This window comes from Dermacentor variabilis, unplaced genomic scaffold (genome assembly GCF_050947875.1).
Source record: "Dermacentor variabilis isolate Ectoservices unplaced genomic scaffold, ASM5094787v1 scaffold_13, whole genome shotgun sequence".
NCBI lineage: Eukaryota > Metazoa > Arthropoda > Arachnida > Ixodida > Ixodidae > Dermacentor > Dermacentor variabilis.
In genome coordinates, this window is record NW_027460291.1 from 10,998,723 (window position 1) to 11,013,531 (window position 14,809).

Here is a 14,809-nt window from a genome sequence, read left to right on the forward strand (position 1 = left end):
GATTTCCGATGACTGGAAATTACCTCATGTCATTCCGATATTTAAATCCGGTATTAGCGTAAATTCTAATAATTACCGACCAATATCACTGACCTGTATTTGCAGCAAACTTTTGGAAGACATTCTTTTCTGACACTTTATGACTTATTTAAATACAAATAACCTATTTTCAGAGAGCCAGCATGGCTTTAGGCACAAAAAATCTTGTCAAACACAATTGTTCGAACTAGTTACGGAGCTTCACGACTACATACATAAGCTAACATACACAGACGCAATTTTCATTGATTTTAGAAATGCTGTTGATCGTGTTGCGCATAACCGATTGATCAAGAAGGTCGACAACCTAGGAATAGATTCTAACACAACCCGCTGGATTGCCGAATTCTTAATTAATCGATATCAACGAGTTTTTCTTAAGGAACATGCATCTGTAACCACGCATGTCATTTCAGGAGTGCCATAAGGGTCAGTTCTGGTACTATTGCTTTTTCTCATTTATATTAATCATACAACCATAACATAGGTTCCCATATGGGACTTTTTGCTGACGACTGCGTCATTTACAGGCACATATTAACTCCCGAGAATGTCACTGGCTTACGAAGGGATCTAGTGGAACTCAGCCAGTGGTGTAATGTCCGGCATATGGAGATAAATGTAAAAAAAAACAAAGCTTATTACATTTTCCACACTTACTAATAATGCTCTAAATATTTACACAACAAAAGATACAGGTATAGAGAGAGTGCAATGTTTCAAGTACGTGGGCGTCTTTTAACCACAGGTCTGACTTGGCACACACACACAGAATATATAACCAAGCAGGTATTTAAGAAATTCGGATTAATCAAACATCGTCTTTATCCTCCCAACTCAGAAACGAAGCTTCACTCTTATACATCACTCATTAGGTCCTTTGCTAGAATACGCATAGATAATATGGTACCCAGGTGGTATTACATTGCAGAACTGCATCGAGTCAGTCCAGAATAACGCGGTAAGATTTCTACTTTCCTCACATTCACCCTATACAAGCGTATCATTCTTAAAAATCAGCATCAACGTTTACACTCTGAGCACCTGACGCAAGTATTCGCGTTCAACCTTCTTTCATTCTTTATATTACGGTGCGTCAACATTTGCTGTCAACATCACATTTAAACCAGGTGGCATCATGAAGACAAAGTGCTGTCCATATTTGATCGTACACTAAAATATCAATGTTCAACTCTAGTGCAATCCATAAACGAATGGAACGCGTTACCAGAAAGCGTTGTCGCTTGCACTGATGCAGCTAGTTTTCGAAAGGAACTTCTGGAGCAGCTTCATGAATAACGGCTATTTTTGCTTTTATGTGTCTGTTAGAATTATAGAATGTTTTTTTGCTCGTGTACAATTAAATGTATCACCCAACCTTCTAGTCATACTACAGTGCTTACCAATTCTCAGATTTATTTTGGTGTTCCTGTTATCTATGCGCATTGAAAATAGTAGAATATTTCTCTCGTTGCGCCTGAGTTAAATATGAATAACATCATGAAAGTATCGTTATACCACGCTGTTTTCCTTTTACCCAACTTATATCTTTCTTTTTCTTCTTGTTTGTTCAGGTGTTTCTATATTTGACACAATGATTATGTATTGTACCCCACCCCCCTATGTAATACCCTTCAGGGCCTTTAGGGTACCTAAATAAGTAAATAAATAAAATAAATTCCTCCCCATAGCCGTTTAACTACACGAGACCTGGAAAATTTAATTGACCAGTTGCCGGAGTCTTCTGTTCGTTGATTAATTGATCTATCGGGTTTTATGACGCAAGGGCCAGATATTGCCAAAGAGCGGCATGCACATGGTGATGGGTATTGAGTGATTTTTTTGTGAAATGCAGAAATGTACTTTGAATGGTGGATGTGGCACAGCTGTAAATAGGCCTAAAATCGGTCGCTCTAGATTGCGTAAAATATATAAGTATTAAAACAATGACAATGACCAGAGATGTTAACTATGGCACTGTCTTGTTACGCAGGGATGATGGAACAGAACGTGCAGTGAACGCAGCACTGATGCCTCAACAGGGCCCTTGAATGCAAGGGCCTGGAGACACGTGCTTTGCTAAATGTAACAAACGCAGCAGCAGCCCCTGGTAAGAAGCTGTACTTCGTAACATTTGGTCGTATAATGTGCAATGTGAGAATGTCATTTAAATAATTTAAAACGGATTTGGTGTGGAATAACGGGTTCGTGCCGAGAAACTGTGCTGGATGTAACGGGATATGGTGTCGATATGCCAAGGGAAAGTGTTTCTTCCTCTCGCATTCTGTTTCCCTACACTTGACAAGGACGTAGATGACCGTCAGTCAATTACCGCATCTACCACATATTGGTGGTTCATTACCAGTCAGCAAGAAGTTGTGTGTAATGTATGTGCGCCCTATTCTTAGTCGAGATAAATCGACATCCCTTTCTCGTAATTTTATTATAGAGAGGGAGGCGCTTAATATAGCCTGATTAAGTGAAGTTCATTCGAGGTTTGGGAGTCCCACAACCGTTGCCAATAGTTTCTTAATTTTTTGCGAACGAAAGGTCTCAAATCTATGGCGAGGACAGCTATGGAAGAGTTGAATTCTTTTCTTGCTGTGGAAGGGGCGATTTCATCATTGAGCACATTATCCTCGATGCCTCTGTGCCCTGGCACCCACATTTAATGACACGTTGATTGCATGCGTAGACAGCGCACTAGAGTGTATAAAGGTTAATAATTAAAGGATATTTGTGTTTTTTGGCGATACTAATGCCTTAACAACGCTCAGAGAGTCAGTGCACATAATTGACTTTCCTAGTTTTAATTGTTTAATGTGTTTCGCAGCCGATAATACTGCATAGGCTTCACCCGTAAATATACTTGTTTGCGCATGCAGAATGCCCGAGACAGAAAAGGACGGACCAAATGCGGCATAAGAAACGCCGGCTTGTGGCTTACATCCATCGGTGTAAAACTCCGGGAGGAGTACTTCGACCGAAGTTCAAGCAAGTGCATTCGAATGTGCCTCTGCGGTGCACGTTTACTGACTTCAATAAGCGACATGTCACATTCCACGAGCTGCGACTGCCACGGCGGTGACAGCTTCGCTGGAAGCATAAGATGGTGTTCTACAAGTGGTACACACATTTCTTCACTAAGATTCCTTACACGGAGCGAGAAGGGCTCCCTGGCTGTAGGCCGATCATTAAACACGTATTGCACAGGACACATCGTTTACAGTTGTGTAACAAGGATGTTCAGGATCCGAGTTTACTTCCAGATAATATGTGAAGCTGGAATATGACCTCTGTAGATGTAGTGGCCCCTCGTTCGCTTCTACATAGAGACTTTCTACATGGCTTGTCCTGAAACCACCGGTCGCTAGGCGGATACTTAGGTGGTGCACAGAGTCTAGGATTTTCAGCGCGCCTCGGCGCTACAGAATGATACATTATCGGACCATAGTCAAGACGAGAACGAACAAGGCTCCTGTACAAGTTCAGGAGACATTTTCGATCCCTACCCCATGTTGTGCGAGACAGAATTTTTAAGATATTTATTGTCTTCAAACATTTTGCCTTCAGATATTTAAGTTGGGGGATAAAGGTAAGCTTAGAGTCTAGAATTATACCCAGGAAATTGTGTTCATTGCTCAGAGATAGTTCCTCTCGATTGATGGTGAGTTTTGGCACCACTGTTAGCCTCTTTTCTTTGAAAAGTGTATGCACGTTCATTTGTGGCAATTTATTTTAAAGCCATTTGCATCCACCCATTTAGATCATTTGTTTTTTGTAAGCTGTACCTGTCATTGGCAGATCGCAATGTTACACGATTTAAAACCTATCTGTATGTCATCGACATACACAGAATAAAACATTGTGCATGATATGACTGTATGCAGGGAGTTCATTTCTACAATAAACAGCGTGCAACTAAGCATACACCCTGGCGGCACGCTAGTCTCCTGGGTGAATGTTCTAGATAAAGCACTGCCCACTCTTACACGAAACCTGCGGTTGGATAAGTAGCTTTTCACTGTGTTAACATATTTCCACGCACCCCCATCGCGGTAAGATCTCGCAAAATCTCGTAGCGCCATGTCGTATCGTAGGCTTTCTCTAAATCTGGAAATACCGAAAGTAAAAACTGTTTATGTATAACCGCATCTCTGATGTTTGCCTCAATGTGAACAAGACGGTCTATTGTCGACCTACCTTCTCAGAACCCACACTGGAAGAGGTCTGGCATTTTGCTATTTTTTATGAAAGAGATTAAGCGCCGGTTTATCAGTTTCTCATACAGCTTGCACAGACAGCTTGTTAGTGGTATTGGCCTGTAGCTGCTGGCTAAGTACGGGTCTTTGCCTTGCTTAATTATCGGGATGACTATGGCTTTTTTCCACGAGGACGGAATATACCCACCCACCCACATGCAATTGAAAGAGACAGGTGCGTTTTCGGTGCTTCACGGTGTAGGTATCTAATCAAGAGTGGGCATGGGAACAACGCTACAATGCGGCTGACAAATATCTTCCGCTTCTGCCTGTTTCAGCTCGTGACAGAATCCAGTCCAAGCACCGCTGCGACGCCTTATCGGTGCTGCAATGGCGCTTTGCCACACGTGTTGCAGACTGAACATCCAGCGCCAAGTGACGCATCCTCCGCCGACCCGCGAGTTGCCAAGCCAGCGCCAGTTCCTGTGACTCGCCCTGGATGGTCTACTGCATCATCATCGACATCAACGCCCCCACTCTACTTAAACTACTGGCACCGTCCGCAGCAGTTCCGTGGGCATGGGAACAACGCTACAATGCGGCTGACAAGCTTCTGCTTCTGCCTGTTTCAGGTTTGTTACACATCTTCTAAACGCTCAGATAACGCGCTACTTGTCGTGTTCCCATGCCCACAGCTGCTTTTGAACCATGTGCGTCAGTGTTTCTCCGTGATGAAAATGTTGCTGTCCGGAGATGTCGAGCTGAATCCCGGGCCGAATTCTAATAAATCCGCGAAAGCTTCAGGTGGTGACAGTCCAGTTTTAACGCTACTTCATGATCTTCGGGACCGCTCCGCCAACATAGAACAAGGACAGGCGCGCATATTTGATTCGCTGCAAAGCCTTACAGCAAATCAGAAGGAACTGAGTAAAAACATTACAGAAATCTCCGCCCGCCTTAACGCTGTTGCAAATAAATTGCAGTTGCTCGACGCAGTTCGGGAGGACATGACCACAGTGAGGTAAAATGCTGAAGGAGCACTAGCTCAAAATGAGATACTAAAATCCGTTTAAATGACTTTGAGGATAGGTCTCGTAGAAACAATATTGTGTTTTATAATGTTCCAGAGGGACCCAATGAAACATGGGCAGAATCTGAGGAAAAAATAAGAGATATTGTTCAAAAGAACATGTCCTTAACCTTAGCCGAACTGGACGTTGAACGCGCGCACAGGATCGGTAAGGCTGTAACAGAGAAAAAGCGACCAATAATTGTGAAATTCACGCACTACAATATTAAAGAACAGGTGATGGGCGCAAAAAGCAAGCTAAAGGAGTCCGATTTCTCGATTAATGAAGATTTTGCCCCGGACACCAGGCATGCACGGAAAAAGCTTGCTGAATTCGCAAAGCAAACTGAGCCCGGTGAACCGTTTAGTCTTCGTTTTAACAAGCTTATTCTGAAGAAAAAATTGTATGCCTACTGCCCTATAACTGATAGTTTTCAAGAAAAAGATGGAAAACGTGTTGTAACTAACTCTGGTCCTTTGTCTCCGAGATAGCTCAATGAGCATGAGCACTGACCTGCGCAGGCACGACTTAACGTGTCAGTTCTTTTTACTAATATACGCAGTGTCATTGGCAATCATGATAGTTTATCTTGCATGGCCGATACTATAGCAGCTGACATCATTGTACTAACAGAAACTTGGCTCAAAGAAACTGTGCATAATAATGAAATATTTTCAACGGAAAAGTGTTACCGTGTATTTCGCTGTGGCCGTTCTTTTGGTGGCGGCGGTGGTGTATTGATCGCTGTGTCCGACAATCTAGAATGCGTTGAAGTTAGTGTTCATACTACACTGGAGTTCAAATGTGTACAGGTAACAATTAACAATAAAGCTCTATTATTTTGTGCATGCTACCGCGCACCATCTACGCCCGTCGGCTTTTCTAACGACCTTCATGATATTCTGAACATAATTCAAACAAAGTTTCCTGGTCGTCCTATTTTTATTTTTGGTGATTTCAACTTCCCGAACATTAACTGGTCTAGACCTGCAGTGGACGGTGACGGATCTACCGAGTTGCCAAGTTTTTCCGCCCTGTGCTCCTTCTTCTCGCCAACACAAATGATTACCCAGCTGACAAGGGCGACAGCTACCAGTTCTAACGTATTAGGCCTTTTGCTAACGAGCGCCCCAGATTTTGTTTCCGAGGTAAAATACTTGCCAGGCTTAAGTGATCATTGTTTACTGCACATCACGTTGAATTTACCGTCGAATAAAACGCCAAATAAAACGAACACCATTTTCAATTATGCTAAAGCAAATTTTTCTTCAATTAATGATGGCCTCCAGTTTTTTCTCGGCGATTTCGTCCTGGCATTTGCCGAACGATCTGTTAACGACAACTGGTGCATGTTTAAAAAAAACTGCATGAATTAATCGAATTGCACGTCCCTCGTAATATCATCACGACTAATCGTAGGTCCCCATGGTTCACTCGTTCCTTAAAACGCCTCGGGAGCAGAAAAAGGCGGTTATATGTCAGGGCAAGGTCCTCCGAAAATCGGAGCATTGGTCAGCTCTAAGAGCCGCAGTTGGCACTTATAAATAATCGTTAAAAGATGCTAAACAACATTTCTTTAATGTCACACTGCCATCACTTCTTTTAACTGATACTAAAAAATTCTGGAACGTTGTTAATGGGTCAGATCAGCCATCAATCTCTCTCCTGGATTCTCAATCAAATCCCATCCCTAACAGTGATAGTGCTAATGTACTTAACGAGACTTTTGCTAATGCATTTTCTGTCCCTTTTAGCGCATCACCACCAGACTATACTCGCGATATCATATTTCCTATGGATCCCATTCGTTATGACTTTGAAGGCATTACAAGTATCATAGATCGTTTAAAGTTATCCTCTTTTTGTGGTCCCGATAATATCAGCACTAAAATCCTGAAAAACACTAAAGTATATTCTTCCATCATACTATCGAAAATATTTGAGAAATCCCTTCAAACTTGTGACCTTCCAGACGACTGGAAATTGGCTAAGGTGGTTCCACTCCATAAATCAGGCGACAAATACCTATCACTCTACTATCGGCCAGTATCACCAACCAGCATTCCTTGCAAGATAATGGAACATGTCATCTTGTCATCCCTAGCAAACTTTCTTGAGTCGTCATCTTTTTTTACTCAGGCACAGCATGGTTTTAGAAAGCACTTTTCTTGTGAAACACAGCTAATAAATTTTACAAATGATATTAACTTCATACTTTATCGTGGCAGTAAGGTTGACTGCATCTATTTAGATTTTTCCAAAGCATTCGACAAGGTCTCTCACAGCTTGCTTCTTCACAAACTAAGTAAGCTTAACATCGACCAAAATGTACTACGATGGATTGAATGCTTTTTGTCTAACAGGTTGCAGTAGGTGCACGCTAATGGCATTAACTCATCACCGGTATCTGTGACCTCAGGCGTCCCACAAGGTTCTGTTGTCGGTCCCTTGCTCTTTCTGGTATATATTAATGACTTGCCTAACAACGTAACATCCACAGTGCGACTTTTTGCGGATGACTGTGTGGTTTACCTGGAAATAAAAAATACTAATGACGCTGTACTACTCCAGGAAGACTTAGCTACTATATCTAACTGGTGTTCACAATGGAAGATGACACTTAACGAGACTAAATCCAAAGTAACGCGCTTTTCGCGTCCCGTCAATCCGTGCCCCGCTCCATACACTATTTGTTCTTCCCTGCTAACGCCGGTAACATCTTACAAATACCTCGGTGTCATTATAATGTCAAACCTAGCTTGGAAGGCACATATCATTTCTATCATCGCGTCCGCTAACCGCATGCTTGGATATCTGAAACAGAATTTTTCCTTAGCCCCGACACCTGTTAAACTTCTGTACAAATCGCCTGTCCGCTCCAAATTAGAATATGCTAACTCAGTATGGGACCCCTTCACTAACTCTCTTATCGACGCCCTCGAAGCCGTACAGAACAGAGCAGCCCGTTTCATCTTTCGTAACTATGATCATTTGTCTAGCGTCACAGAAATGAAAAACACATTGTCACTAACCCCTCTCTCAACCCCTCTCTCAACGCGCAGAAAAATATCACGCCTGTGTCTGTTTTTTAAAATTTACCACATGAATTCCAACCTGAAAGATACATTACTCACGCCGCCAACATATGTTTCATCCCGCTTAGATCATCCATGCAAAGTTGGTGTTTCACAGTGCCGTGCAACATCATACAGGAATTCTTTCATTCCAAAAACATCGTTGGACTGGAAGCAGCTACCCTGGGATATTGCACTTTCGAAAGATTTTGATGAATTTAAGAAGAAATTATCAACACATTATTGCTTGCCATAGCTTTGGTTCCATTTCCATTTTCCTCGTTATCATGCGCATCTTTCTGTATTTTCCCCCCAGATTTGCGGTGTTCATGTTTGTGCTAATGGTGGCATTTTGCAATTTGCAACTTTTCTGTGCGTGATTTAGCGTTTCTTGGTAATTGTATAATTCTGAACTCACTTCATGTTCCGGGTTGTGAATTATGTATTTGTTCCGGTATATATATATATGCGTTGTCTCCTTTTGTGCAAATTTATTGAAATGTGTGTACCACTCCCCTCAATAATGCCCTGCGGGCCATTAGGTTATCTGAAATAAATAAATAACTAAATTTCATATATAATGCGATCGCCACCTGGCGCCAAGTTGTTGCAACAAGCGAGAGACGCCTTAAGTTCAGGTAAGCTAAATGCACAATAGTAAGCTTCATTCGATGAGTTTTTGCGATTAAGGGGCTGTCTCTCTTCACGTTGTTTTAACCGCAGGAAAGATTGTGTACAGTGCCATGCACTTAAAACATATTCAAAGTGTACGCCTAGACAATCGGCCTGATCTTCCTGGCTACCACCTTGGGTAATTACTAATGGTAGAGGATGCGTCTGCCGGCCTACTAATTTTTTCACGCTATTCCAGACTTTCTTCTCGTCCGTGCAGGAAGTTATACCAGCGATATACGTCTCCCAACTCTCCCTTTTAGCACGTCGACGTGTTCTTCTACGGTGAGCCTTTATTTGTTTAAAACTAATCAAGATTTCGGCGGTTGAAAAGTCGCGAAGTCGCCCCAACCCATAGTTTTGGTTGTTCCGTGCTTTTTTACATTCTTCATTCCACCATGGGATACGTCGCTTACTTAACAGTCCTGTTAGCTTGAAGAATGCATTTTGTCGCAGCCTCAATTATAAAGCCTGAAATAAACGCCACAGCATCGTCTGTATTGAGAAAATCGATTTCATCCCGGATTATATATGTGAAATCTCAGAAAAGTACCCAGTTACCTGATTCAACCTTCTACAGGGGAGCGTGTGGCAAGCACCCATTTTGTTTGGTTAAGTTTAACATAACTGGGAAGTGGTCGCCCCCAAAGGGGTTCTTGAAAACGAACCACTCAAGGTACGGCATTAGTGTACTCGACACTATGCTTATATCTGGAGGAGTATGTATTATGTGCCACGCTGTGGTACGTCGGCTCTATTTTATTAAGTACGCATGCTCCTGCGGAAAAAAAAGAACGTTTTCAAAAAAAATTAAATTATGGTGTTTTACGTGTCAAAACCACTTTCTGATTATGAGGCACGCCGTAGTGAAGGACTCCGTAAATTTTGACCACCCGTGTTCTTTAACGCGCACCTCAACCTAAGTACACGGGTGTTTTCGCATTTCGCCTCCTTCGAAATGCGGCCGTCGTGGCCGGGATTCGATCCCGCGAACTCATGCTCAGCAGCCTAACACCATAGCCACGGAGGAAAGTTTTCAATTAGGCGACCTCTTGCATCGCAACAAGAGTCTCCGCACAAATTGTTATGTGCGTTTAAATCACCGCCAACTATGTATGGCGCGGGAAGTTCATGTATGTACTATGTATGTATGTATTATGTATGTACAACAAATGGCAATGCTGAAATTCATGTATGCAGTTTTGAAATTCGGCTTTAGTAAGTTGGTAATTTGGAGGGATGTACACAGAGCTGATAGTGACCAGCTTGTCAAACAGCACCCCTCGGAAAGCAACTGCCTCTATGGGCGTAGGAAGTTTTAATTCCCCCAAGCAACACCTCAATCTACAATGATAGCAACACCAAAGGATAACACGAAGGTGTCATCGCGGTCTTTACGAAAAATGGCATATTATTGAAGGAAATTTGTTTGCGTACGTTTGAGGTGTGTTTCTTGAACACACAGCACCTTTGGACTATACCCATGTAAGAGTTAATGCCATCAAGATTGTGCAGTAGACCTCTGACATTCCAGTGTTTTATTTGTGTATTCGTGTTGAATGTGGTTTTTGTGCGGCGTGTTTAAGAAAGAGGAGTTAGTTCACATAGCCCTTCCCGGGCGCCGTGATGCAGTGTTTTTCTTTTTTGGAGCCATTGCGAGAATCTCGTCGCTCTTTAGGCCCTAGAGGCGCCGTCTGGCTGATTGTGTCCATCGCCTCTTCCGAGGCGCTTGACAAGCGGTCTTGCGAGCGCTGCGTTTGAAGTGGAGGCCTAGTCTCCGTAGATGAAACCTTTGAGGCCACCATCTCACAAGTACATGGCCTCTTCTGCTGGGGCGGTGGGTCAGCGCTAGCTGTAGCTGCCGGGGTGGGGGGAGGGGGGGGGTGTCACTGCTTCTTCACTGGGTGTGGGTCGGACAGCTACCGTAGGCAGTTGTGGCGCTGCCCCCTGGCGCGCCACATCAGCAAAGCTGCTCTTGGGCAGGTAGGAAACCCGCGTGGTGCTTCTTTGAATGAAATATTCTCTTTGACTTATATCGTAACAAGTTCTTTTTCTTTTTTCCATGGCGGGCACGAGCGCTAGTATGCGGTATGCTCGCCATCACAGTTGACAGTGTGGAGCGCTTTCGCAAGTTTCAGAGGCGTGATCTCCGGCACTACATTTAGCACATGTCTGTCGGCCACGGCAGGTCTGGGAACTGTGGCCGAAGCGCTGGCATTTAAAGCATCGAAGAGGATTTGGGACATAAGGGTCTGACTCGCAGCTTTACATAGCCTGCTTCGATTGTCTCAGGCAGGATGCTTGAGCCAAAAGAAAGTATTAGATGCTTTATTTTGATATACTTACCACCACGCCTTAGCATTATTCGCTTAACATTGATAACATTCAGCTTAGTCCAGCTTTACATCAGTTCAGCTTCTGTCGGATTCATTAGGTCATCATCAGAGATAACAGCACGGCTGGTGTTCATAGTTCTGCGCGGATATATTCTGACTAGAATTTCTCCGAACGTAACTAGGTTCGGAAGCCTTTCATGTTGTTTCGCATCGCGGAGTTCCAAAAGGAGATCTCCGCTACCTATCTTTGATGTCTTGTAGCCTGCGCCAAGTGCTTCGGTAAGATATTTTGACAATATAGAAAAGCTGAAGTTATTCTCACAGTTTTTTCAAGTTTATCAGAATAGATGACGTGAAATCAGGGAGAGCTTTGTAATCTATCGCCAAACAATTTAAAAAAAACATCTTAGGCGCGCCCTCGTTTTTGAGGGAGATCAGGAACGGGGGCGAGCGGGGGAAGAGCTAGCGATTTGAAACATGGAGGTTCGGCAACGGTGCCAGCCGCCCACCACGGAGCCCAACAAGGGGACATGACAAGATTTCTTTAGACAAGGCCTGCCAACGCCAGCTGCACACAGCCGCTATAACCATAACTAGGATGGCTACTCACAGAAGGTTAACTCTTGCTGCCTTTAAGATCGGAAGAAATAATGAAATGAGTAGGAGACAGGAAAGATGGAAAATGAGAGAAAGACGAATGTTCGAGGGAGAGAGAGAGACAGGAAAAGGCATCTACCGACTTCACTAGGTGGGTCAGTACGGGGGTGCCGTCTACATGAAGCCGAGGCCAGAGGGGTGTGTTGCCGCCGTCGAGGGGCCGTAAAGGTCCAAACGCCCGTCTTTGGCTCAACCCCCAGGATACCCTTTTCCGCGGACACGGCTAAGCCGCGCATGGTTAGATGCTGGAGACCCAACCCTCGTGTGCTCGGGTAAGTGGTGTAACAATACACCGAACGCCTGATGACTCGGACGCCCCTGCAGGGGAGCCTTTTGTTTTAGTTGGAGATTGTAATGCTCATTGCGATATTTGGGGCAACGATAAGAATGACCAAAGAGGACAAACTATCGATGGTTTTATTTTGACAAACAATATCTGTCTTTTGAACGCAGGTGCGCCAACATATTTTTCAACGAGTTCACGTAATTTTGGCTGCCTTGATTTAGCATTTTGCCCTCCGGATATTTTTGCCTATGCTAAATGGGACGTACTGAAGAATTCACCTGGCAGTGATCATTTAACTGCTGTAATCAACCTCACATCAATGCTACCCATTATATCCCACAAACCACGCCGTTGGGAATTACAAATGGCAGACAAGTCTGATTTCACAGTAAGTGCCAGGCTGGAGGATCTCATTTTAACAGACCTAAGCATTGATGAAAGCAATGAAAAATTTGCTAATAGTATAATTTCCGCTGCATAAAAGGCCATTCCTCAATGTTCTGGTATTGTTCGGAAAATGCTGAATCCTTGGTGGACACATGAATGCACCGAAGCAAAAAACCTGCAAAATACGTGCTGGAGACTCTTACGTAGATACCCAACTGATAACAATTTTCTGAATTTCAAACAAGACAAAGCGGAAGCTCGATATAATCGGAGACAGGCGGAAAAACTGTCTCGGCAGAAATACATATCCACTATTTATAGCACCATCACATCCAAAAAGATGTGAGCACAGGTCAGGAAGTTTAGAGGACACTACTCATCCTACACGATACCCTTACTTACGCCTTCCGGCCCTCAGACAACACTACAAGAACAAGCGAATGTACTCGGTGAGCCTTTCTACAGCGTCTCTAGCTCGGCTAATTATTCAAACACGTTTTTTAAATACAAACTCTCACCAGAAAAGGAGAAATTACTAACTACATGTACGTCAAAACGTCAAGGGAAGATTACAACGCTCCATTCACTTTACAGCAACTTAATTGGGTACTCTGTCATGGCAAAAAACTGCTGTAGGTCCTGACCAAATCCATTATTCTATGCTTGCACACCTGTTGCAAGCATCCATAGATGCTCTCCTTAAAATTTTCACCAACATATTTTAACTAGGAATCATGCCAGACGGTTGGAAAAACGCCATAGTTGTGCCTTCTTTAAAAAGAGGTAAATCCCCCCCATCCCCAAGCATCGTTCGACCCATTTCCCTGACAAGCTGTTTGGCTAAATCTTACAAAAGTGTCATAAATGCGAGATTAACATTCACTCTTGACGTACGGAACTTAATAAATTTTCATAAGTGCGGATATAAAAAAGGGTGTTCAACGACTGACCAACGTAGTCCGACTTGAACACGAAATATGTGAAGCATTCTTACACAAACAGCACTGCCTGGCAGTGTTCTTCTATCTAAAAAAAGCGTATGACACGACATGGAGATTCAGAATCTTATGTGACCTCGCTGCCTTAGGAATCCGTGGCAAAATGCTAAACTGTCTCGCTAATTTTACGTCGAACAGAACATTCCAAATACGTCTAGCACTGTGCTCTCGCGTGTACTTATCCACGAAAACGGCGTGCCATAAGGTTGCATACTTAGCCCGACACTCTTTATAATAAAAATAAACTCGATTAACAAACTCATTGCCCCTCCGTTATGCACTTCACATACGTCCATGACCTGCAAAGAGCGCGCCGAGCCTCAAACTTACCAACATGTGAAAGGCAGTTCCAGATCACGCTAAATAAACTAATAGAATGGGCCGAGACAAATGGCTTCCGATTCTCTACTAAAAAAACCGTTACAGTGCTATTCTTGCAAAAACGCGAATTGTACGTAGTCCCTATTTTAAATCTGAATGATGTCACGCTCTCAGTAAAAGAAGAATATAATTCTTGGGAGTATTACTTATCGAAACTAAATTTTATAGGCGACATCAAAACACTGAAGATTAAAGCAAATAAACCGTTGAAATTTGATCTCATAAGCACTGGGGTTCCAACCGAACGTGTCATTTACGTTTTTACCGATCTCTTGTGCCTAGCCTTTTAGACTACGGCTCCGTGGTTTATGGCTCAGCCAGACAGTCCTACATGCCACTAATTGTCCCAGTACATAACCTTGGTCTGCGACTGGTAAGTGGTGCCTCACCTATTCCAACTTCATACGTTGAGTGTAATGAGCCCTCCTTACAGAAGCGCAGAGCGTTACTCACTTTTTTCTACTTACTCAGAATTCAGTCATCACCGCAATACATATTCCACGACATCCTCACACAATGCAACTCATGCTTACACTATACAAATAAACCAAACATGATTAGGCCACTTGTCCTTCGATATGAGGAATATTGTCGGGATTGCGACGTTCGTCGCGAAGTCATCCAGATTGCAAAAAAAAGGCACGACGGTTGCCCTCGTGGTACGGTTTCACACCGTTATGTGACTGGACATTAACACATCTAAAGAA